The sequence below is a fragment of the Microtus oregoni genome, unplaced genomic scaffold (assembly GCF_018167655.1).
Source record: "Microtus oregoni isolate MIOR12 unplaced genomic scaffold, Mior012 000200F_ref0000295, whole genome shotgun sequence".
Taxonomy (NCBI): Eukaryota; Metazoa; Chordata; class Mammalia; order Rodentia; family Cricetidae; genus Microtus; species Microtus oregoni.
Window position 1 is genome coordinate 132,566 of NW_024544859.1, and position 26,589 is coordinate 159,154.

Here is a 26,589-nt window from a genome sequence, read left to right on the forward strand (position 1 = left end):
CTTGGCCTATTAGCTTAGAATTCTTTTTTGTTGTTGTTGTTGTTGTTGAGATAGGGTTTCTCTGTGGCTTTGGAGCCTATCCTGGAACTAGCTCTTGTAGACCAGGCTGACCTCAAACTCACAGAGATCCGCCTGTCTCTGTCTCCCTAGTGCTGGGATTAAAGGCATGCACCACCACCGCCCAGCTACCTTAGAATTCTTATTAACTACCTCTGACATCTTAAATTAACTCATTCCTATTATTTTCTATTTTACCACAAGACTTGTGATTTACCAGTAAGATTCCAGGGCATCTGTCTCCTTCAGCAGATACATGGAGTCTGACTCCACTTTCTTTTCTCCTTTATCTCTGCTTGGAATTCCTGCCTTGCTCTATTCTGTCCTGCCATAGACCCAAAGCAGCTTTTTTTTTATTAAACAAAGACAACAAAATATATTCACAGTATACAGAGGGGAATAACAAATCACTGTGTAGCTGATTATAAATGTTTTGGCTAAAGATCTGACCAAATACTGTATAATAAGAAGTCCTCGTTTTTATTTCAGGTAGTCAATGTCTACTGTAATATGCAAAGATTTTAAAAGATTGCTGCAAACAAAAATTTTACTCCTATATAAAGCACAAATTTTACCACACTGAATACATTTATAGGGTTTCTCTGCAGTATGATTTTTTCTCATGATTTACATTATTCATACATGCAAATGCTTTATCACACTGATTACATTCATAGAGTTTATCCCCAGTGTGTGATCTTTTATGCATTTGAAGAGTACTGTGACGTACAAAGGCTTTACCACACTCATTACATTCATAGGGTTTGTCTCCAGTATGTGTTAGTTCATGTCTTTGAAGATGACTATGATAAACAAAGCCTTTACCACACTAATTACATACACAATGTTTCTCTCCAATATGGGTTCTTTCATACCTTTGTAGATTACTGTGACATGCAAAGGCTTTACCACACTGGTTACATTCATAGGGTTTCTCTCCAATATGTGTTCTTTTATGCTTTCGAAGGTTACTGTGACATGCAAAGGCTTTACCACACTGGTTACATTCATAGGGTTTCTCTCCAATATGGCTTCTTTCATGTGTTTGAAGAGTACTGTGATGTGCAAAGGTTTTAAAACATTGATTACATTCATAGGGTTTCTCTCCAGTATGAGTTCTTTTATGCTTTCGGAGGTAACTGTGACATGAAAAGGCTTTACCACACTGATTACATTCATGGGGTTTCTCTCCAGTATGGGTTCTTTCATGGCTTTGAAGATCACTGTGACATGCGAAGGCTTTACCACACTGATTACATTCATAGGGCCTCTCTCCAGTATGGCTTCTTTCATGATTTTGTAGATTACTGTGACGTGCAAAAGCTTTACCACACTGGTTACATTCATAGGGTTTCCCTCCAGTATGGGTTCTTTTATGCTTTCTGAGGTAACTGTGACATGCAAAGGCTTTACCACACTGGTTACATTCACAGGGTTTCTCTCCAGTATGGGTTCTTTCATGCCTTTGAAGATCACTGTGACGTGCGAAGGCTTTACCACACTGATTACATTCATAGGGCCTCTCTCCAGTATGGCTTCTTTCATGACGTTGTAGATGACTATGATATGCAAAGGCTTTACCACACTGGTTACATTCATAGGGTTTCTCTCTAGTATGGCTTCTTTCATGTGTTTGAAGAGTACTGTGATGTTCAAAGGTTTTAAAACATTGATTACATTCATAGGGTTTCTCTCCAGTATGAGTTCTTTTATGCTTTCGGAGGTAACTGTGACATGAAAAGGCTTTACCACACTGATTACATTCATGGGGTTTCTCTCCAGTATGGGTTCTTTCATGGCTTTGAAGATCACTGTGACGTGCGAAGGCTTTACCACACTGATTACATTCATAGGGCCTCTCTCCAGTATGGCTTCTTTCATGATTTTGTAGATTACTGTGACGTGCAAAAGCTTTACCACACTGGTTACATTCATAGGGTTTCCCTCCAGTATGGGTTCTTTTATGCTTTCTGAGGTAACTGTGACATGCAAAGGCTTTACCACACTGGTTACATTCACAGGGTTTCTCTCCAGTATGGGTTCTTTCATGCCTTTGAAGATCACTGTGACGTGCGAAGGCTTTACCACACTGATTACATTCATAGGGCCTCTCTCCAGTATGGCTTCTTTCATGCCTTTGAAGATCACTATGACGTGCAAAGGCTTTACCACACTGATTACATTCATAGGGCCTCTCTCCAGTATGGCTTCTTTCATGACGTTGTAGATGACTGTGATATGCAAAGGCTTTACCACACTGGTTACATTCATAGGGTTTCTCTCTAGTATGGCTTCTTTCATGTGTTTGAAGAGTACTGTGATGTTCAAAGGTTTTAAAACATTGATTACATTCATAGGGTTTCTCTCCAGTATGAGTTCTTTTATGCTTTTGGAGGTAACTGTGACATGCAAAGGCTTTACCACACTGGTTACATTCATAGGGTTTCTCTTCAGGATGGGTTCTTTCATGCCTTTGAAGATCACTGTGACATGCAAAGGCTTTATCACACTGATTACATTCATAGGGTTTCTCTCCAGTATGGGTTCTCTCATGCCTTTGAAGATCACTGTGACATGTAAAAGCTTTACCACACTGATTACATTCATAGGGTTTCTCTCCAGTATGGGTTCTTTGATGCCTTTGAAGATCACTGTGACATGCAAAGGCTTTACCACACTGATTACATCCATAGAGTTTCTTTCCAGTGTATGTCTTTTTATGCTTTTGAAGATGACTGTGATGTGAAAAGGCTTGACCACACTCATTTCCTTCATAGGGTTTTAATCTAGTATGTGTTTTTTCAGGCATGTGAAGATGACCGTCACATGTAATGGCTTTAATACATTGAGTATATGCAGAAGTTTTCTCTCTAGTTTGACTTTTTTCATGCCTACAATGATAATGATACATATGAAAGTATTACTACATTTAGTACATTGTTGAATTTTTTATCTGTATGAATTAATTTTACAATTTAGTCCTATTTTAAAGAGGAATTATATGTTAACGTTTTATTACCATGTTTACAATTTTGTTTTTCCCCATAATTAAGGCTTGCTTTTCATCTTTAAAGATACATGATTCACATTTACAGAATCCATTTTCTACATGAGAATTTTCGTGTATTTGAAGAGAACTGAAAAAACTCAGAGCTTTACCACTCTTATTGCATTCATAATGTGTCCTCTACTGTGAGTGATACTACATTTGCTAAGTAAACTAGGACAAAGAGAAATATTTATACAGTCCTAGTACTCATGGTGCTTTTTTGAAATGTGAGATTGTTGATATATTAACAATGAGGCTATAAAACTAATTATTTGTATACTTTTACATCAAATTCAACAAGTATACTCAACATGGAGACTGCTACATATCTTCTGTTTGTTCTGAGAGAGAGATATGCTATATCTTTTCACATCCCTATGCTCATGTGGCTTCTATCCAGAGTAACATATGATATACCTAGTAAAGGAAGAATAACAAATACAAGATTTCCACACTGAGTTCACACTTTATGTCCTCATAGACTTGTGGCATCTGGATTAAGGCCTCTCCACAACAGCTGCCCCTTGATTCATGACTCTAACGGCCCCCTCACTAAACTTAACACAGTCACAAGTATATGGGTTAAACTACCTTTTCTATGGACTATTAGTGTAATAGAGAGTTTTAAAGATATACTTATCATCTTTTCAACATGTATATCTTTTATAATGTGAATAATATGAAATAAACAGACAATTTTACAGTATAGTTCTCATTGTATTATGATTCAAATGGTAATATAAATTAAGACATTGTTTCCTTGACTTCTTTCTTAAAAGAATGACTTGCAAATGCAGTTCACCTATCTGAAATTAAGGTATATGATTTTGTGAGAATTTAACAATTATCAATGCATGTTCTTATATACACTGCTGCTTTTTTTAAACATATAGGATGTATTACAATTCTTCAGAGGTATATTTGTATATTTATAAATGAAAATTACCTTTCATGTCTTCTAGAACTTTGACAATGTTCTTCAACCTCATGGTCTTCCCAACTGTATCCTAAAATATAGTGCCAGACATTTTATATTAAAAATTTAAAAAAAAATTTAGCTACCATTTGTAGCAAACCCTACAACCATGACTGATTTATTTACCCCATTCTTTTTTCTCAATCATATTACAAAAGTGCACCATTAACCAATGAACAGTTGTCCCCTTATTTGAAACATGAAAGATAATTCAGCCCTACCTATAGTAGTGAGGTTTCTGTAGGTCTCCACCATCACATCTTTGTAGAGATTCTTCTGGGAAGGATCCAGCAAAGTCCATTCTTCCCAAATGAAGTCGACATGCACATCATCATAGGTCACTGTATTCTAAAATATCCCATACATGTGTACAACCAAAAGCATGATTCTGACAACACTGTAAATGTATACTTCTTTGACAATATAGTCATATAATTCTGGTGCTCCCCATACTTATTCCATGACACAGACATCATAATTTAATCACCAAGTCACTTTAGAAGCAAAATGAATAGGAGGCTCACCTCTGTCATTTCTGAACCCTTTGAATGGAATATCGCCATACAAGAGAAATGCCTACTAACCAACAATGAAAGATATGTAAACAGATCAAGAGTACAGAGTACAGATAAGAGAAACTGTATGAAAGATTAATTCCTACCTACAAAAAGAAAAATAAGATGAAAAAGCCAGATGTATTGAATCATACCTCTAATCCTTGTACTCAGAAGGCAGAGGCATGTATATCTATCTTCCTCTGAGTTGAATACCAGCCTAGTCTATGCAATCACTTCTAGGACAGCAAAAAATACATATTAAATATCTGTTTCACATGAAAAATATCAAACAAATATAAAAGAAATAACTCATAGGTTTTTGCTGAAGTTTCTACAAAGAGTTATGCATTCACTTGAACTCTTTATTCATCTACCAGAAACCTGAAGTGTCCCAATTTTAACTGCAATGTAAATAAGATTTTACTAAAAGCACTGTGTGTTTAAAGTTACAAATTGACAAATGAAAACAATAGCAATTAATATGCTGATTATAAATAATCAACACAGAGCAGGAAAGATAGATCAACAGTAAATAGTCCTCCTGGTCTTGCATACAGGTGGGCTCAAGGACTTACATGGGGGATCATAACTATGCATTGTTCCCAGCATAGGGTTTCTAATACCATCTTTTGATCAATGTAAAGACCAGGTACTCACATGGTGCATATCCATGCATACAGGTAAAATACGTAAAGGTAGGCAGAGTAGACAGGATTGAATTATGGAAGAAAGAAGGCAGAGTCAGAGAACCACCATGGAGGTGCCAATATCAGACATGCTGCATCTTTCCCGGTAAGCCACAACCTTGTGGTGATATCCAGATTACTAGAAATGGGTTAAATCAATATATGAGAGTTAGCCAATAAGAGGCTACAGATAATGAACCAGGTAGTGTTTAAATTAATACAGCTTCTGTGTGATTATTTTGGGTGTAAGCTAGCCAGGACGACAAGCAATCCCATCTTCGTCACCAAGAAGGGAACAAAGGGCCACCCTCCTCCTACTACAAAAATATTCTTTTTAAAATAAAAATTCAAAACAAACAAAACAGGCAGGAAGAAGTTTATGCACCTGCAATCCAATGACTCAGAAGGCACAGGCAGTATTAATGTCATGAATACATGCCATTCTGGGAAACATAATGAAACCTTCTGACAAATTTTAAAATTCAAGATATGGGTGAAACTCAGTACAATAGCATATGCTTGATAGGAACCATCATACAACAATATTAAAACAAAAGCCAGGAATGCTGGCCCACTTTTAATCCCAGCACTTGGGAGTCAGAGTCAAAAGATCTCTGAGTTTGAAGCCAGCCTGGTATATAGAGCTACTTTCAGGACAGCTAGGGCTACAAAGACAAACCTTGTCTCCAAAAATAAACTAACAAAAATGAAAACAGTGGGCTATTAAACCACCTAGGCACCAAATAGCAGCTAATTCTACTGAATCTTGTGTGATTTAATGTTAGAATTTATGATGGTGGGGAAGTTATGACAGCAAAAGAAGAAAGCTGACTGATTAGTTTCAACCACAACATGGTAGGCACAAAGAACAGGAAATGAGTTGAGGCTACAGAAACTCATATTGTGGGATTCCCTTCTGTATGCTGTGATTATCATTGGTTAATACAGGAACTGCTTTGGGCTTAAGCAGAGCTATGGGAAAGAACTTAGCTAGGTGGGGAAAACGAAACTGAATGCTAGGAGAAAGAAGGTGGAGTCAGAGAGAAGACATGGAGCCCCTCCAGAGACAGATGCTGAGATCTTTACGTAAGCCACAGTCACATAGCAATAAACAGATTAATAGAAATTGGTTAAATTAATATGTAACTGTTAGCCAGTAAGAAGCTAGAGCTAATGGGCAAAGCAGTGATTTATTAATACAGTTTCTGTGTGATTATTTCAGGGCTGAGCAGTTGGGAACTAACAAGTGGCTTCCCACAACAAACTGGTGCTTGTGTGGCCAACTAAAATCCACTTAAAATCTTAGAGGGCTTGGAAAAGGATTCTAGACACTAAAAAAATAAAGTTTAGCCACATTTATTTCCCCAAATGGGGTTTTCTTACTAGTGACATGCTGCGGTTCCTTTAAGAGAGTTTTTTCTGATTTAGAGATAGCAGGAAAAAACCTGCACCATTTTGAAATGCCGGCTTTCTGGACTGTGCTGCCACCATGAACTCTGACTTTCTGGAGGACCAGCTATGGGATCTGTGAGCAGATTGCTACTGGCAACTTAGATCCCCTATATGCCTGAAAATGGGGCAATGTACATGGCTCTCAGAGGCAGCAAGCATGCCTCTGCCATGTTGGACTGGATGGAGCAAGCAGGCAGGCCGTATTTGCTCTACCAATGGCACAGCTTAAGTTCCAAAGTGCTTAGCATTTTAAGAAGCGCTCCTAAACAGTAAAGAATTACAGACACACAATAGGACAGATTCATACATAAAAGACCTCTAAATGAGACATGGTGTGTTTAAAAAATGTACATAGGCTTGGGAGAGAGAAGAAAAATATAGAAAGTTATAAAAAGAAGTAAATGGTTTATAAAAATGAAACAAAGTCTTTAAAGAAACAGAATATAAACAATCATAAATTAAAGGAGTAAATATAATAAAATAAATATTAAAAAGTAATAGAATAAAATAATAAGCCACATAAACATGGACTATATACAGAGTCTCTGGATTATGTATATTATTGTGTTTTCTTTAATTTTTTTGGCTGTAAAGGAGCTAAGTAACCAACATATATATTTTAAAGGTATCATGTCTTCAGGATTTGGGTCTAAGGATTTGTTGCTTTGCAAAAGAGGTTCTCCTTTTTTTTTTCCACAAAGGATGAGAACCTGTGGAATCCCTCCAGACTAATGTGGTTTGATGAAGCAAGACCACCCAAAAGGTCACTATGAACACACCCAAAAAATTACTTCACCAAATAAAGAGCAGGAAGCAGTTTGAAGAGAACTATGCCCATATTCCCAAATACTGTTCATAAATGTTTGTTTATATTTAAAAGGGAATATGCTATAGAGATTTGCATTGGTATGGATCTTGGTTTATTGATACTAATTTAAGGTCAATTTTATTATATGCATTTCTGCTCTTGATTAAGGCATTGTGTTTGTCTAGCTCATTTAAAAATGTAATGTATAATTAAAATATAGGTAAATAGAGAGTCATCTATAATAGTAATAGTTAGTAGCATATTAGTTAGATTTTCTCGATGTATAGAAATGTATTTCAGATAGATAGGGATTCTTCAAATCTTACAGAGACTTTCAGAATATGACCTTTAAAATGTTTTAAGAGCTTAAGACTTTCCATGACAATGAGACACATCTGCTCCTGGCAGCACCAATCTACTTCAAGAGGATAATCAGCATCGAAGAGGCTCCTTATGGAGTTTGTTAGCCATTGGGGCAAGAAACTGCTCTAGGATGGACTGCTTGATGAACTAGACATGCAGGACTCACAGGGTTCCTGATTCATGAAAGCATCTGCCAGACATTCTGCAGGACACAGAAGAAGGCAACTGATGGACTTTTCCATTGCAAGGCAGAACAGGTCTTCAAATTTCCTACTTTATGGAAAAGTCTGCTTGATAGTATGGACCTGTGAGCTGAAGATTGGATGCCCCCAACAACACAGAAGAACTTTGGGTGACTGTACAGGCAACAAGATGTCTTTGTCATTTCTAGAGTTTTGGAAGTTGCTTACAATATACTTCCTGTTTACCTAGGTAATATTATATCCTTCTGGAGTCTCTGATGGAGTTGAAGAATTGGGAGGTGATATGGAATTCCTCTCTCTATGCTGTGATTATCATTGTTTAATAAGGGAACTGTTTTGGACCTATAGCAGAGCTATAGGGCAGAACTTAGGTGGGGGGGGGGGGGGGTAACTAAACTGAATGCTGGGAGGAAGAATGCGGAGTCAGAAAGAAGTTATGTAGCCTTGCCAGAGACAGATTCTGGGAACTTTAGCTGGTAAACCACAGCCACATAGTGTTATACAGATTAATAGAAATGGGTTAAATTAAAATGTAAGAGTTAGCCTTAAACAAGAAGCTAAAGCTAAAAGGCCAAGCAGTGATTTAATTAATACAGTTTCTGTGTGATTATTTCAGGGCTGAGCAGCTGGGAACAAACAAGTAGCCCTCTTTACTACATCATATCACAGCCCCAATGAAAGATTCCATCCAGAGAGGCTCCTCCTACTAATAATTTCACAAGCAATCAAATGAAAGTTACCAAGAAGAGGCACATGTTAAAATACATCTTCTTATCTGGGAGGTTTTCATTCAATCAATTAAATTCTAACCTGGGTCACTAGAGGCTTATAGTCATCCAAGAAGAAAATTAATTTAGTCATTTCAATGATACTCATAGTCTGCAATGGCCCCTACACTTTTCAAATGTTAAAAGTCTCTTCTGATGCTCAAAACAATCACTTGACAGTGACTTGTGGACAGAGGTTTCTGTCCTACCTGGTCTCAGTCATTCAATCCCAAAGAAACACACAGAGGTCTACATTAATTATAAACTGGTTGGCCTATTAGCTCAGGCTTTTTATTAACTAATTCTCACATCTTACATGGTTAGCCACATGGTTTGGTACCTTTTATCAGTGAGGCATTCTCATCTTGTTTCCTCTATGTCTGGGTGATGACTGCAGACTTAGCCTTTCCTCTTCCCAGAATTCACCTGTTCTCGTCACCCCACATATCCTTCCTGCCTGGTTACTGGTAATCAGCATTTTATTAAACTAATACAAGTGACAAATCTTTGCAAGGTACAAGACCAGTGTCCCACAGCAAATAACATCTTGTAAAAATCAGAAAACAAGTTACATCTTTCCAACATACAATGGTATAGAATATAGAATACTATTTACATTCCAAAATAGAGAAATGGAGACATAGTGAGAGAAGATTGAACCAAGGCAGGACTGAAGCACAGCAGGACAAATATCAAATCCTGTAGCTCTGTCTCAGATACACAAGGCTTCAGTTTCAAAGGGCTTAGACGGCCCTATCCCTGCATCTATTTTTCATTTTTTTTTTTGTTTTTTTGAGACAGGGTTTTCCTGTAGCTTTAGAGCCTGTCCTGGAACTAGCTCTTGTAGACCAGGCTGACCTCAAACTCACAGAGATCTACCTGCTCTGCCTCCCGAGTGCTGGGATTAAAGGCATGCACCACTACCACCCAGCCCTGCATCTTTTATATATCTCTGTGGTTAATTTCACTCCCTATATTCAGCTAGTTCTCCACAGAAGATGTTTTATAGTTTAGGCATCTCAATATCTTGTGGTATCAAAATGCAACCTAGGCTGTATCAAAATACAACCCTGGCTGTTGTGGAATATTATTGTAAGATGTGTTATATTTGTTTATGTTGTGAAACAATTGTTTCAATGATACAAATATGTGTTGCATTCTTTTATGTTGCATGTGTGTAATTCTGTGAAGCTATGATACTGGGCTGGTCTAAAATACCTATTTGGCCTAATGAACAGTCAGTAGCTTGGTAGAAAAGTATAAGAAGGGCTGGCAAGCAGAAAGAATAAACAGGAGGAGAAATCTTGGAGGAAAAAAAGGAAGGATGACCAAGAAAAGGGGAGAAAAGCATGGGCCAGCGACTCAGATGCACAGCAAGCCACAGAATAAGAAGTAAATAAAATTTATACAGAATAGAGAAAGATAAAAACCCAGAGGCAAAAGGTAGATGGGACAATTAGTTTAGAAACGCTGGCTAGAAATAAGACAACCTAAGACCAGAAATTTATAATAATAATAATAATAATAATAATAAGCCTCAGTGTATGTCACTTTTTGAGAGCTGGGTGGCAGACTTCCAAAAGAGTAAAAACAAAAACAACAGGTTTTGTCCTCATAGCTTCATGGTATGAACTCTCACAATCTCTTCACTGGGTTTCTGTCTCTGCCAAACATGGATGCCAGTAACAATGCTGAATTGTAACCACAAACTAAAAACCCAGTACCCTAAATTTTGATTCTTTCTTGTTTCCAGGACCAGCACATGATGAGTGGTCCTGAAAAGCTTAACTTCTTAATTGACAGACACTAACACACTTGGACCACAGGCGTAGCAGATTTTGTATGAAATTGCTTCCTGGGATTAGGAATCACTTTGCTTACTCCTTACATAAATTGAAGATTTATGTGGATGGAGTCTTACTCCTGGAGCACCTTGCTAGACTTCCATTCCATGGCAAGGGCCTATCTATAATAGTAATAAACTCCTTGAAAATCCCTGCTTCTTTCAGTAATTGGTTGCCATCCTAAACTACCTTTTCATTTTCATTTATTTCAGCCCCACGTGTTTTCTTTTTACTGTAGACCTGAATGAATCATCAGTAATAACCATCCAACAGATCCAATATTTTATTTAAGGAATCAGCCCATTTTTTTAAATTGTGCTTTACTAAATTTCCAGGTAATAGAAAGATTTTGGAGCCAAAATATCACACAAATGACCTCTAACTTAATCTGTTATGGAGTCTATAATTTCCAACTGAAATCCTATGATCTCAGTCTCTACTTTCTGGCATTCTTCTTAACATTTCTGTCTTCCTGGTCCTATAAGAACAGCCAATTTAGTTCTGTGTACTACTTTCTATATTTTTTTCACCACCTAAAGTCTAGATATCTTCTACACACTTTCAAGAGGCATCATTCCCAGGTTCTGCCTAGCAACAATATTACTTTTGGTTTTCCATTTCTTTGTCCTAACTTGCATTTATGTTGCTCTGATTAAATCCTCTAACCAAAACCAGCTCAGACAATGAGTGGGGTAATCTGACTTCATCATTTTCAGAGCTTAGGATAGAAAATCAAGTTAATAGTTGAATGCAAAAATCCATGGACAAAGATTTTTTCCTGACTTTCGCTCTTGCCTAGTCAGTCACTCTTCATTCATGCTAAGATAGCTCCCTTTTGTAGCCCAAGCCCACTTTCTTAGGGATATTGCCACCCTCATTGGAGGAGCCTTCCCACGTCAATCATCAACACAATCTCTCCCAGATACAGCAGTCTATGGCATTTATGAACCACACCACTATGAACACAGTTGAGCAAATGTCCTTGTGGTAGGATCTTTTGGATATATGTCCAAGAGTGGTATAGCTGGGTCTTGAGGTGAATTTACTCACAACTTCCTGAGGACTGCATGTTGATTTCCACATTGGCTGTACAGGTTTGCACTTGTACAATGAATCCCCTTGCTACATGTCCTTGCCAGCATTAGCTGCCCCTTGATTTATGGAGCTTAACAAATCGAACAGGTGTAAAATAAAATCTCAAAGTAGTTTTGATATTCATTTTCCTGATGGCTAAAGATGTTGAACATGTCTTCAAGTGTTTCTCGGTCACTTTAGATTCTTTTACTGAGAATTCTGTTTAGAGGTGTTCCCCATTATAGTTGGATTATTTGCTTTGTTGTTGTCTAGTTTCTTGAATTCTTTAATATCCTAGGTGAGGAAACCCAGAATCACATAGAAAAATATGATATTTACTCACTTATAGGTGAATATTAGCAGTTAAGTAAAGTATAATCACAGTAATCACAGTTAATCGCAGTACAATCCACAGACACAGAGAGGCTAAGTAACAACAGCTCTAGGGGAGATGCATGGATCTCCCTTGTAGGCAGAAATAGAACAGATCTTGTAGGTATACTGGAGGCAGGGGGGATGGGAAGAGGAAGGATCAGGTGAGCAAGGAAGGGAGAGATGGGGAGAAGACAGGGAAAGATGATGGGAATAGAGGAGATTTTAACAGGGGATGTGGAAACTGTAGTGAAAACATTCTGGAAACTATAAAGGTGACCCTAGTGACTGTTCCTAGTAATCAAGAATATGGAGGTTGAACTAGCCATCTTCTGTAACCACATAAAGCTCCCAGTGGGACTGGGACACCAAGCCAGCCACAAAATATTCAACCCACTTGTACCACCTGCAAGATATTCTGGGGCACTGGTGACTCTGAGATTTCTTAATGGCCAATAAATGACTGGTCTAACTTGAAGTCCATACTGTGAGAGGAAACCCATAACTGACACTGCCTAGATGGCCAGGAACCAGAACTTGAATGGCTCAGAGAACAGGGGTAGAACCAAATAACAGCTGACCAAGAAAAGATATCAATAAAATGATTCTTAACTATTTCTTGCTATAATCATAGGTTGATACCTGGCCTACTTGTTATTAAACAGGCTTCTTCCAGGGGCTGATGGAAGCCCATCAGAGATCCTTACCCAAACATAAGCTTGAGCTGTATTGATCTTGTAGAAGGAGGGAGTGAGGATTGTAGCATTCAGTGGTTGAGGAAATCAGGAGAACATGGCCCACACAATGAACTACATAGGGCATATAGTGGCTCAAAGAAAACTGATGTAGCAATCACAGAGTCTTCATGGCTCTGTGCCAGGTCCTCTGCATACATGCTATAGTTTAGCTTGGGGTGTTTGTGAAACTCCTAACTGTAGGAGTCATGGCATCTCTGACTCTTTTGTCTGTTCTTAGGACCCTTTTCCTTCTATTGCATTGGCCTTGTCTAGCCTTGAAATAAGAGTCTGTGCCTAGTCTTATTGCACCTTGGTATGATTTATTTTGTTGATTTCCCTGGGAGGTCCGCTCTTTTTTTTTTTTTGAAGGAAAAAGGAAGCAGTGGAGCTGGGACAATGGGATTTGGTGGGGGAGGAACTGGAATGAGTAGAGGAGGGTGAGAATTGAATCAGGATATATAGAATGAGAGAAGAATAAATACAAATAAAAATAAAATGTATTTAGTGTAAGTTCAATGATCCTTATAATCTGTAGCAGCCCAAACATCACAAATGTCCAAAGTCTCTTCTGACATTTTAGACAAGCTCTTGATTGTCACATGTTGTAAAATAAAAAAAATAAAGATTTACAACATATAATGGCACAGGGCATATTCCCATTCATAAAAACAGGAATATGACTGTGTTACACCTCCCATCTTAGGCAAACTCATGTGTATGTCACACCAGTGAAAACAGATAGGCAGACCAAAAACCCATGAAATTTCCACACTCCCTACATTCCCACAGACATGATCTTTCAGCAACCCTACAGATGCTACCCCCAAAACCATGTACCCACCCCTATATCAGATGCATAGCCTCTGCTCAAGTGCAGGCCACATCAGCCAAAAAAAAAAAAGAAAAAACAGGTAGGAAAACAGAGGTAAAGACTCTCTGCTGGACCAGAACATATGAAAGTCACCAGAAATTCACATGGGTTTCTTGTCTGTGCACCTCCTCCATTCTTTGAATAATCCCACAACACTATCCCCAATCCCACTTCCCTCCTCTTCTCTGTGTTGTAGCCTTGAATTTCAACTATCTGCAAGAAGTCTATGTAGGCCACCTTCCAACTGACCTTCCTCAGTCTCTCAGTCCCCATCAACACTATCTCCAAATTCTCTACGGTCTCCTTTCCTTTCATGCCCAAACATGGGTGGACACCATTTGTAAGATTTCCAGCTCTAACTTGGGATGAGAGCACCTGCTCAACCATAGGCCACATAAAGCAGAAAATTAGAAAGCAAATAGAAACCAAGCAAAAAAATACCCATGCAACAAAGACAAACTGAGAGATGAGTACCTAGATCCACAAATTCCTAAAACCCAGATACTTGGACACCAACATAAAAACACAATCAGCAACAGCCAGAGCAATAAGTCACTACCAGATTCCAGGTATCCTACTGCTGCAAGCTCTGAATATTCCAATAGAGTTGAAGCACAATTAAGTTAAGACCAACTTTATGAAGATGACAGAAGTCCTTAAAGAAGTAAATGAATCCCTTTTTTAAAAAAGGAGAGAAAGGATAAATGAAGTATTGGAGAAAATTAATATATCCCTTAAAGAAAACCAAAAAGCAAATGAAGAAACAGTTGACAGAAATGAAGCTGTTTGAGACCTTAAAATAGAAATAGGAGCAATTAAAAAATATGAACTGAAATAATTATGAAAATGAAAATCTAAGTAATCAAATAAGACATACAGAGGCATATTCACTAAAAGAATACAAGACATTGAACAGAGAATTTCAGACTTTAAAGGCATGATCAAAGAAATGGACATATTGATCAAAGAAAATGTTAAACCAAAAATTTCCTGAAACATAACATCCAGGAAATCTGAAACACTAGAAAAATACCAACCCTAATAATAACAGGAAATGGAGAAGTATCTTACCCCAAAAACACAGAAAATTCAAAAAAATTCATAGTCATAATCTTTTCTAACTAAAACGACACAGGAGAACGCAGGCCACAGAATCAACTAAGTAGGGCTCTTAGGAGCTCACAGAGGCTGAAATAGCAATCATGGAGCCTGTAGGAGTTTGCCCCAATTCCTCTATATATATGTTATCATTTGTAGCATGCTATTTTTGTGCAACTCCTAACAGTGGGAGTGGGGAATGTCTCTGTCTCTTTTTCCTGCTCTTGGAACCCTTTTTCTCCTACTAGATTGACCCATGCAGTTTTTGATATGTGCCTAGTCTAATTTCAATTTGCTATGTATGGCTTTATTGATATCTCTTATGTGTCTGCTCTATTCTGAAGGGAAATGAAGACTGAGTGGATCTGGTGGAGAAGGGAGTAGTGGAGAGGACTGAGAGAATTGGAGAATAGAAAAACTGAAGTTGGGATATATTATAAGAAAAGTGATGTGTGATGTCTTTCTGTATAAGTGTTGCTTTTATTGGATAATGAATAAAGCTGCTTTGGCAAGGCAGAATATAGCCAGGTTGGAAGAGATATGAGTAGGCAGAATGTAAGAGAGGCCATGTAGCTGCCAAAGCAGAAAGACGCCCCAGAACCTTATCAGTAGGCCACAGCCTCGTGGTGACACAGAGATTAATAGACATGGGTTAAGATGAAAGAGCAAGTTAATAAGAAGCCTGAGCTAGTAGGCCAAAGAGTGCTGTAATTAATATAGTTTCTCTGTGATTATTCGGGTCTGGGTGCCTGGGAAATGAATAAGCAGCCTGTGTTTACAAGAAGAATAAATTTTGAAAAGAGAGAGAGAGAAATGTGGACACAGTGAGGGAAGATTGGTTCCTGGTAACACTAAAACTCAGTAGGGCAAACAACAAATCCTTTAGCTGTGCCTCAGAGAGGTAAGGATTCATTTTCAAAGAGCTTAGATAGCACTATTCATGAAAAATTATATATATATATATATCCTCATATATATCCATATATATCCATATATATATATATATATATATATATATATATATATATATACCTCCTATATGTAGTTCTCCATGGCAGATATCTCATAGCTTGGGTATCACAACACCCTATCATCTAAAAATACAACTCTGTCTTCATCTTCACAACTTCATGTGATAAAGTTTCACAGTCTCCTCAGTGGGTTTCTGACTCTGCCAAACACAGATGGACAAAACCATGTTCAACTGAAACTAAAGAGGAAAAATTTATGACCTATAAATTTTGCTTCTTTCTTTTTTCCAGAAACAATACAACATGGGTCCCTCCACAACACACACAATTTGGCTTCTAAGTTGTTATGGATGCTACTATGCTTGGTTCAGAGTTCCAGCAGCTTCTGCATGAAGTTGCTTTCTAGATTAGGAATCAGGTTGCCTATTCCTTTGAGAAATTGAAGACTTAGATAGATGAAATCTTTCCCTAAGTTACCTTCCTAGGCTTCAAATAATAAGAAGGGCCTTCTCTTTAATGGTTCTAAACTTCTTGAAATTTTGTCCTCTTTCTCACGACAGGACTGCCATTTGAATCTTCCTAGTGTTTTTCTCCACAAAACTGACTTTTTGTTTCTATCCACATCACTCATTTTTTCCACTGTAGACCTAAATAAATCATCAGTAATAAATGCCTAACAGAATCAATGCTTTGTCTAAGAAATCACCCAATTACTTTTTAAGTTTGCCTTACCCAACTTCTCAGGGAATGGAGAAAATTGGAATGATTTGGGAAGAAAATATTATACAAATGACCCATAGATAAATTTTTCATGAAGTCTATTTCCCACTGAAATCCAATGAACTCAAGCTCCACTGCGTGCATTACTTTCATTACCCCCATGTTCCTAGTCCTACAGGAATAGTTAATTAAGCTCTGTACAGTTTTCTATGCCTTTTGCCATCTAAAGTCCTAATATCCTCCACATTCCTCCAAAAGACAACGTTCCCACATTCTACCCAGCAACAAAATCACTTTTGGTGTACCACATTTTGACCTAATTTATTCATTTCTTGCTGTGATTAAATTCTCTAAATAAAAGCATGTGAAGTAATAAACAGGTTTCTTTGACTGATATTTCCAGATCACAACCCACAACTGTGGAAGCTTAGGATAGAAATTCAAGTTACAAAATGAAGGCAAGAGACACTAAGGAAAAATGTTTACTGGTTTTTGCTCTTGCTTAGTCACTCTCTCTTGTTCAGCTAGCCTTCTTATCCCTCTCAGTCCCACTTTCTTAGGGTATTGAAACCATGAGTGGAAGAGAAGAGCCTTCCCACATGAATCATCAATCAACACAATTTTCCCATAGTTAGTAGCAATTTTGATCTGGGCAAAGCCTCAACTGATGTTCTCTCAAGATGACTCTAATCTACATCATGTTGACAGCTGAAGCTAATTATGGTAGAGATGATAATATATGAGAAGATTTTTTAACACAAAATCAATATATTAACCATATCAAACATGAAGAACTGAAAAACACAGATAGGTCAAGAAATGAGAAAAAGTAAGCCTCTAAGATCAAGAAGAGAAAACAAAAACTGTTTCTCCACAGAAACTTACTAAACCAAGAAATGCTCAAGGACCTATGAACACCCGATTTTCAATAAAGGAGCTAAAAGTATACAATGGAAAAAAGAAAGCATCTTCAACAAATTGTGCTGGAATAACTGGATGTCAACCTGTAGAAGAATGAAAATAGATCCATATCTATCACCATGCACAAAACTCAAGTCCAAATGGATCAAAGACTTCAATATCAGTCTGAACACACTGAACCTGACAGAAGAGAAAGTGGGAAGTACTCTACAACATATGGGCACAGGAGACCACTTCCTACATACAACCCCAGCAGCACAGACATTAAGGGCCTCATTGAATAAATGGGATCTCCCGAAACTGAGAAGCTTCTGTAAAGCAAAGGACACTGTCACTAAGACAAAAAGGCAACCCACTGACTGGGAGGAGATCTTCACCAACCCCGCAACAGACAAAGGTCTGATCTCCAAAATATATAAAGAACTCAAGAAACTAAACCATAAAAGGCTAATCAACCCAATTATAAAATGGGGCACTGAGCTGAACAGAGAATTCTCAACAGAAGAACTTCAAACGGCCAAAAGACACTTAAGGTCATGCTCAACTTCCTTAGCGATCAGAGAAATGCAAATCAAGACAACTTTAAGATACCATCTTACACCTGTCAGAATGGCTAAAATAAAAAACACCAATGATAGCCTTTGCTGGAGAGGTTGTGGAGCAAGGGGTACACTCATCCATTGCTGGTGGGAATGCAAACTTGTGCAACCACTCTGGAAAGCAGTGTGGCGGTTTCTCAGGAAATTCGGGATCAACCTACCCCTGGACCCAGCAATACTACTCTTGGGAATATACCCAAGAGATGCCCTATCATACTACAAAAGTATTTGTTCAACTATGTTCATAGCAGCATTATTTGTAATAGCCAGAACCTGGAAACAACCTAGATGCCCTTCAATAGAAGAATGGATGAAGAAAGTGTGGAATATATACATATTAGAGTACTACTCAGTGGTAAAAAAAAAACAATGACTTCTTTTTTTTTTTTTTTGGTTTTTAGAGACAGGGTTTCTCTGTGGTTTTGGAGCCTGTCCTGGAACTAGGTCTTGTAGACCAGGCTGGTCTCCAACTCACAGAGATCCGCCTGCCTCTGCCTCCCGAGTGCTGGGATTAAAGTTGTGAGCCACCACCGCCCGGCAACAATGACTTCTTGAATTTTGCATGCAAATGGATGGAAATAGAAAACATTATCCTGAGTGAGGTAACCCAGACCCAAAAAGATGAACATGGGATGTACTCACTCATAATTGGTTTTTAGCCATAAATATAGGACATTGAGCCTATAATTCGCAATTCTAGAGAAGTTAAATAAGAAGGTGAACACAAAGAAAAACATAGAGTTATCCTCCTGGATATTGGAAGCAGTCAATATTGCTGGGCAAAAATTTGGGAAGTGGGGGGTGGGGTGGGATGGGGGAAAGGGGAGATAGGGAGAGAAAAGTGAGAAGGGGAGGATAGGGAGAACTTGGGGGAATGGGATGGTTGGGATAATGGAAGGATGGATATGGGAGCAGGGAATTATATATCTTAATTAAGGGAGCCATTTAAGGTTGGCAAGAGCCTTGACTCTAGAGGGGTTCCCAGGGCTTCAGAGAGATGTACCCAACTAGGTCCTTGGGCAGCTGAAGAGAGATAGCCTGAAATGACCCTATCCTACAGCCATAGGAAGGAATATCTTGCACATCAACATAGAACCTTCATCTGGCGATGGATGGAGATAGAGACAGAGACACACATTGGAGCAATGGACTGAGCTCCCAAGGTCCAAATGAGGAACAGAAGGAGGGAGAACATGAGCAAGGAAGTCAAGTCCGCGAGGAGGGCACCCACCCACTGAGACGGTGGGGTTGATCTATTGGGAGATCACCAAAGCCAGCTGGACTGAGACTGAAAATGCATGGGATAAAACCAGACTCCCTGAATATGGTGGACAATGAGGACTGCTGAGAAGCCAAGGACAATGGCACTGAGTTTTGACCCTACTGCATGTACTGGCTTTGTAGGAGCCTAGCCGGTTTGGATGCTCACCTTCCTAGACCTGGATGGAAGGGGGAGGACCTTGGACTACCCACAGTGCAGGGAACCCTGACTGCTCTTTGGACAGGAGAAGGAGGGGGAGGAGAGTGTCCTGCCTAACCAACTTAACTTAGGGTAGAGTGACTTGATGGTACAGGTATTGTAGAGGTAATTAGTTTGTTTCTTGTTTGTATTATGGTAAAGAAGTCTTGTCTTCTTCCCCTGCTTTTGGATTGGGGTATATAAAGCATATGGAACATAAATGAGGATTCAGTATTCACTGGGTTACCTTCCCAACTCTATTCTATGTCTTTGTGTTTCTCTTTCTTTTTTGTTTTTGTCTAACATTTCTAATCCACATGATCCTACCCTGGTGGAACATATAAACTTGTCAAGACTTGACTCCAACAGATGTCACCCTAACATGGGATCCCAACAACCTGTGTGATTGCATGGACAATGATAATGTTCTATACTTTCTATGTGTTATTAAATTTGTGCACAGAGGCATATATGCTATGTTGATCTCTAATAAAAATATGACACATTTCCAAAAAAAAGAAATGAGAAAAAGTAAGCCTCTAAGATCAAGACGAGAAAACTAAAACTGTTTCTCCACAGAAACTTCCTAAACCGAGAAATGCTCAGGGACCTCATAATATAGGAAATTTTCTGAAAAAGAATAATGAAAATCTGTCATTTTATAAAGAAACAACAATAAATTTAGATGATAATTAATAAAATCAATAATATAGATGGTATCATAGGTGAAACAAGACACAAAGACAGGCCTACAAATACATATCATAGTTCCTTAAATAAGAATGACAAGATACTAACCAAAATTAAATAACAAGAAATCACTGGCAAGCAGTCATCCTGTGTACAACTTCTCTCCTTTGCTGATAATAGACAATGGATTGGGTGAGGAGAGCTGATCCACCATAATTGGAGAAATTTGCATAAAGCTTTCTGATGTTTTAAATTTATAAAGAGTTTTGATTACTAAAAGGATCCCATTCTCTTATAAAAAGAAAATTATATTGATTAACATCACTTAGGCACCATTTTGTTTCCTATGACTGAAGATTGCCTGTAAGTCTGCATCATAGTGGGGAAATAAAAACTTTTTCAAACCAAATGCAAGATAACAAATTTTTAAAGAAATAGTGTATGATTTGTAATATATACCTAAAGCAACTTGTTTTGCTCTAATTGTTTTATGAGTCACAAGGATTTTTGAAAAGAAGCTTATCCCCACATTTTATATATGTTTATTTGTGAGAAAGAATGTCTTCCATGTATATACAGGTGACATATAAGAAAAGAGGGTGTCAGATCCCCTGAATCTAGAGTAGCAGGAGGTTCTGGGACTCCCAACTCAGATACTGGGATATGAACAGGCCTAATAATTTCAAGTCACCAAAAACTCTTAAAATATAAACTGGTAGGGGCTGGAGAGATGGCTCACTGGTTAAGAGCATTGCCTGCTCTTCCAAAGGTCCTGAGTTCAATTCCCAGCAACCACATGGTGGCTCACAACCATCTGTAGTGAGGTCTGGTGCCCTCTTCTGGCCTGCAGACATACACACAGACAGACTATTGTATACATAATAAATAAATAAATATTTAAAATATATATATATATATATATATATATACATATATATAAACTGGTATAAGCTACGCAGCACTTTAGCTATAACACTCTGGGGAAAAAACCTTTACAAACTTATATAGCTACTATGGAAATCACAATGGCAGTTCCTAAAAAAATTTGGAATAGATATACCTCAGGATTCTGTTGTACCAGTCTTGGGCATATAACCACAGATGATTCATCCTATAGTTAGTATTTTACTGTTTGGCTCTTTTGGGAGCCCACCACCCAACTCCCAAATAAATCACATGAAGGATTATTCTTACCTATGAATGCCCAACCTTAGCTTGGTTCTAGTCAACTTTTCTTATTTTAAATTATTCTATCTGCCTTTGCCTTTGGGGTTTTACCTTTATTCTATATACCTTTCTTTACTTTTTACTCTGTGGCTAACTGTGAAGCTGGGTGGCTGGTCCCTGACATTCTCCTCCTTCTCTTTTTGGTCCTCAATCCTTCTCTCTTTCTCCTTTTATTTATTCTCTCTGGCTGGCATCCCAACCTATCCCTCTCCTGCCTAGCTATTGGCCATTCAGATCTTTGTTAGACCAATCAGTTGTTTTAGGCAGGCAAAGTAACATGGCTTCAGAGTTAAAAAATGCAACATAAAAGAATGCAACACACTCTTGCATCATTAAACAAATATTTCACAGCATAAACAGATGTAACACACCTTGAATTAATGTTGTACAACATTTCCCCTTTTGTCTAAATAAAAAATGATAGGTTACAACTTTTAACTTTCTCCACAGCTGCCATTTCCTTTCCATTAGCATTAAAAAATTAAAGTTAAAAAACTACTATGCAATCTATATCTAGGTGTCTTAATTACCCCTTTATGTTTATTAAGCATATTTTTAGGGGGCCAGATGAAATATTAACTAATTAATCTTTATCAATAAAAATTGGGAGTCAGATATCAGGGGTAAAAACCTGAAAGATAAGAGAAACAGTGGAAGTCTATTGATATAAATTTAATGTCTATTTTGTTAAATGAATGTCTGCTCTTGTTTAAGGTATTATATTTGTTCAGTTCATTTATGATAATGTATAGTTAAAAATACAAATTAATAGATAGTCATTTATAATAGATAAACTTGTAGTCATGTTAGTTAAGTTTTCTAGATGTACAGAGATATATTTCATATGGATAGGTATTCTTCAAATCTTTCAAAGACATATAGAATATGGCATTTTAAATGTTTTTAAAATTTATGCCTCTTCATGACAGTGAGACATGAATCCTTCTGGTAGCACCAATTATTTCAGAGGGGTTGATGGGCATTGAAGGAACTTATTATGGAATTTGCCTTCAATGTGACTAGGCTAGCCATTTGGGCAAGAAACTGCTCTTGACTGGATTGCTTGACGGTATGTTGTATAAACTGAACATGCAGGACCTACAAAAAAGGACTAATAAAGTAGCCTAAAAAAGGTGAGACAGATCCTGCTTCATGAAAGAGTCTGCTAGACATTCTGCAAGACACAGAAAAAAAGTGACTGAGAAAGTGCCAATATAAGTGGAACTGTCTTTGAAATTTTCTGCTTCATGGAAAAGTCTATCAGACACTATGGGCCTCTAGACTGAAGATGTTACAGAAGAACTTTGGGTGACTGTCCAGGCAGCAAGATGTCTTTGTCAATTCTAGAGTTTTGGAAGTGCTTATAAATAGTTAAGTAATATATATATATATCCTTCTAGAGTCTTTGGTAGAGTTGAAGAAAGACCATTTTATTATTATAAAAGATAGATTAGATATGGGAGACGGGGAGGGAAAGGGGAGGCAGTGGCGGGGAAGAGACAGAAATCTTTAATAAATAAATAAATTTAAAAAAAATAAAAAAAACTTTAGACTCAAAAGATAAAATACATGATAGAGTATTTTTCTTAATTTGCCAAATGTAAATGGACTAAATATTGTAACTATAATTCTCGCTTGATATGGTTTTGTTATATGTAACCTTGCTATATCAAAGTTAAAACCTTCCTTTTTATGTAGACAAAATTCCCCTCTGTATGCTGTGAATATGTTCTATTCCCATTGGTTAATAAAGAAACCGCTTTGGGCCTATGGTAGCACAGAATAAAAAAAGGTGAGAATTCCAAGCAGAGATAGAGGAGAAAAGAAGGTTGTTGTAATAGGAGCAGCGGGGATGCGTCCCTGGCACCCGGCCGCCCACATGGCTAGCTTAGCTTATGCCCCGAAATAATTACACAGAAACTGTATTCTTTTAAACACCGCTTGGCCCATTTCTATCTAGCCTCTTCTAGGCTAGCTCCCGCACCTGGACTAGCCCATTTCTAATAATCTGCTGTAGCCCACCAGCTGGCTTACCAGGAATAATCTTAACCTCCGTCTGTCTGGAGTGGGAGAATCATGGCGACTCTCTGACTCAGCTTCTTTCTCCCAGCCTTCCGTTTTGTTTACTCCACCCACCTAAGGGTGGGCCTATCAAATGGGCCTAGCAGTTTCTTTATTGCTTAACCAATGAAATCAACAGATTGATATATGACACTCCCACATCAGAAGGCAGAGTCAGGGAGAATGCCATGTAGCCACTGAAGGAGACAAATACTGGATGGAACCTTACTGGTAGGCCACAGCTATGTGGCAATACACAGATGAATTGGGTTAATTTAAGATGTAAAAGTTATTTAATAAGAAGCCTAAGCTATTGGATATGCAGTCTTATAATTAATATAAGTTCTGTATAATTATTATGGGTGTGGATAGTGAGGAAATGACTAAACAACCTCTGTCTATACCAGGATATAATGAAGTTTGCAAGCTATAAAGCATACACACAATTAATGTCTAAGTTCAAATGTCCTGTTCCTTGACTACTAAGGAATTGTACAAAGAAGCACAAATCAGCCTGAATGCTTCACTGCCTGAGGGAATGCAACAGTCTGTCAGGAACTGGGAGGTATATTGTGACCCAGGAACTATGGGCTTTAACCTGAAAATCCTATGACACATGTCTCTAAAGGCAGTTAGGTCAGGCCAAATCCATGGTTCCCTGAAGAGTCTACTGCCCACTAAAATCCTATGACCTTGACCTCCACTGTCTGCCATTACTCTCAACATTTTCTTTGTCTATGTCCTACAAAAACAGCTGATTAAGCTCTCTTTGTCCAGTTTTCTGATCTCTTCGGCATTCTTATAAGAGTCAACATTTCCAGGTCCTTTGCAGCAACAAAATCCCCTTTGAATCCTATTTTTGTTTCAATTTTCTTCTGCTGCTGTTATTAAATTATGCAATCAAAAGCAACTCAGGTAATGAACATGTTTATTTGGTTGGTAACCCTATTTCACAGTTCCTCCTTATGAGAGCTTAGGATAGATACCCAAGCTGATAACTAAAGGCAAAACATGTGGAATCATTGTTTACTGACTTTCCCTCTTGTTTTGTCACTGTCTTGTGCTCAGAGCTTTGTGCTCAGAGATATTGCCAACTCAGTGTAAGAGCCTACCTATATCAATCAAAACCAACACAATCTCTCTCAGATACCCTAATCAGATATTCTTATCTAGTCATACTCTCAATTGGTATTTTCTGAGATCACTCTAAGCAATACCATTCTGATAGCTGAGGCTAATATGCAGAAAGATTTTAAGATCCAAGGCAACGTACTAATTATATCAATAACTTAAGCAGCAAAAACACAAACAAAGATAGATATGCCAGGAAATGGAAAGAAGAAAAAACCATTTAAGATAAAGAAGATAAAACTAAAACTGTCTCTCCACAGAAACTTTCCAAACAAACAAAAACTCAAGGAACTCATAACATGAGAAATCTGAATAAGAAATTGGTGAGACCATTATTTTCCAGAAAATAAACAATATACTTAGATAACAATGAATAAAATCAACAACATAGATTGATAGCACTGACAAAGACACAAAGACATATTATTCTCCTTTAAATAAAAACTACAAGATTCTAATAAAAATCAAACTCTAAGAAATCAGTGACTAGCACTCATCCTATACACTTCTGTTATTTATCCTTTACAAAAAATAGAAAATGGCTTGGGTGAAGAAGGCTGTTCTACCAAAATTGGAGAGATTTACTTGAAACCTTCTCATGTTTTTCATAGAAAATAGTTTTGACTACTTAAAAAAAATCTCATTATCTTATAGTAAAGAAAAGGGTGTCTGTTAGGATCACTTAGACACCATTTTGCTCCCCCTGATTGCTGATTGCTTGTAAGTCTACAATCAAAGTGAGGAAATGAAAATATTTTAAAACAAAATGCAAGATCACAGATTTTTAAAGACTCGGTGGACACCTAGAGCAGCTTGTTTTACTCTAATTGCTTTATAAGTCACAAGCACTTTTGAAAACAAGTTTATTGCTATTTTTTGCATATGTTTGGCAATGAGTGAGAATATCTTCCATATATATACAAGTAACATACAAAAAAGGGTTTCAGATGCCCTGGATCTAAAATGCTAGAGTTATGAGCCTCACAACTTGAGTGTAGGTATCTGAACTCAGGTCACCTCCAAAATGAATATGTGCTGAGCCACCTGCCAACATCCATAATACCTTTTATCCAATAAACCAAAAGTCTCTCACAGATTAACAACAAGAGCAACAAAACCTAAATAAAGAAAGAAGTAAATAAATGATCCTTGGAAACATGATGTGTCAAAACTAAGATGACGTGTATGGTAAATTTGCACCATAAATGAATACAGTGCAATGGCAATTCCCAACGATTTATAACAGGAAAGCTATTACAAAGCTACATTCATATTGTAAGCACACAGAGTAATCATGGGATTATCAAAAAATAGTACACAGATTGACATAATATGACTTCTTTCTGGGTGGAGGTTGTACATACCTTTAATCCCAGCACTCAGGAGGCAGAGACAGCAGGATCTCTGTGAGTTTGAAGCCAGTCTGGTCTACAAAGTGAGTTCCAGGACAGGCTCCAAAGTTACAGAGAAACCCTGTCTCAGGAAAAAAAAATTACCACAAAGCTGATCAACCTAGAATGTGTATGATATTTGGGAAAGAATAAAGAGGATGGAGAGAAAAGGCCAAGAGCAAAGTCAGGAAAATATAGTCAGCTATTAATCAAAAGACCAAAGGAAACAGTCAGGAAACGTGTGGTCCTGACCAATGTTACCCAGCTACCTATGATTCTATGTGTATGGAAATTAAATAAAGTCTTCACAATTTTCACAAAATTACTTCAATGTGACCCTTAAACTGTTGTTTCTGACCTTCCAGCTACTGTTATTTCTTCCAGAGAGGCCTCATGCTCTAGAGCCCTCTCTGCAAAAAGAGATGATCTCCTGCTATGGTTATGCAGCCCCTTAGACCTCCTTGTGTTTTCAGGTAAACCCAGACACACTGAAGCCCAATCCCAA

The 26,589-nt window shown here is 37.7% G+C and overlaps 1 pseudogene; it reads right to left on the bottom strand.

Moving 5' to 3' along the window:
* Positions 1 to 1,749: 1,749 nt before the first annotated feature.
* Positions 1,750 to 4,095, bottom strand: LOC121445511 (annotated as a pseudogene).
* Between the last annotated feature and the right edge of the window lie 22,494 nt (positions 4,096 to 26,589).